Raw genomic sequence first — 595 nt, 5'->3', positions numbered from 1 at the left:
GTCGCTTCCCCTCCTCCCCCCGCTCCCCCAGCCCCGATTCCCTCCGATCCCCCACGGTAGAACCGGGCGGAGCCCCACCGGGGCCCGATCCGCGCGCGCCCCCTCTGCCGCGGGGCCTGGGGGGGTGCGGGACCCCCCCGGATAGCCCCGAGAGGGGTGCTTTATGGGGGTACCCTGGCTCCGCAGCCCCCCCGGACCTCCCAGACCCTTCTCTGGACCCCCCGTCCCGGTCCGGGCCCCCCCGTCCCGCGCCCCCCGCCCGCACCTGCGCCGCGTCCGCCGCCCGTGCCAGGCCTCGAGCGCCGCGCCCCGCCCCCCGCCGCCGATTGGCTGAGGCCCCTCCTGGTCCCGCCCTTCTCCTCGTCCCATTGGCTTCCGCGGGCCCGGGGGGCGGGGCCCGGCGCGCGCCGCCGTTACCGCCCGGGCCGCGCCCGAGCGCCGTCGTTGGGCCGCGCCGAGCCCCGCCCCGCAGCGCGCGAACGCGACGCTGATTGGCTGCCGCGGGCGCGGACCTGGCCAATGGGAACGCTCCGTTCGCTGCGGGGGCCTTCGCGAGCCCCCCCGCGATGGCGCGGCCGCACCCCGGGGCGCCCCC

The 595-nt window shown here is 80.8% G+C and overlaps 1 protein-coding gene across 2 annotated transcripts in view; it reads right to left on the bottom strand.

The window, feature by feature from the left end:
- TMBIM6 (transmembrane BAX inhibitor motif containing 6) overlaps nucleotides 1-376 on the bottom strand; it is a 3,749-nt gene extending 3,373 nt beyond the window's left edge. Inside the window, exon 1 of one of the 2 annotated variants that reach the window (XM_027668529.1) lies at nucleotides 266-376. The gene's annotated coding sequence lies outside the window, so the exon portion shown is untranslated. Of the gene's footprint in view, nucleotides 1-78; nucleotides 167-265 lie in introns of those variants that run through there. The other variant, XM_027668530.1, reaches the window with a different exon arrangement.
- Between the last annotated feature and the right edge of the window lie 219 nt (nucleotides 377-595).

Source organism: Corapipo altera, unplaced genomic scaffold (genome assembly GCF_003945725.1).
Source record: "Corapipo altera isolate COAL_440 unplaced genomic scaffold, ASM394572v1 290, whole genome shotgun sequence".
In the NCBI taxonomy this organism is placed as follows: domain Eukaryota; kingdom Metazoa; phylum Chordata; class Aves; order Passeriformes; family Pipridae; genus Corapipo; species Corapipo altera.
The sequence above is the reverse complement of the archived record's forward strand: the minus strand, read 5'-3'. Positions and strand labels throughout refer to the sequence as shown.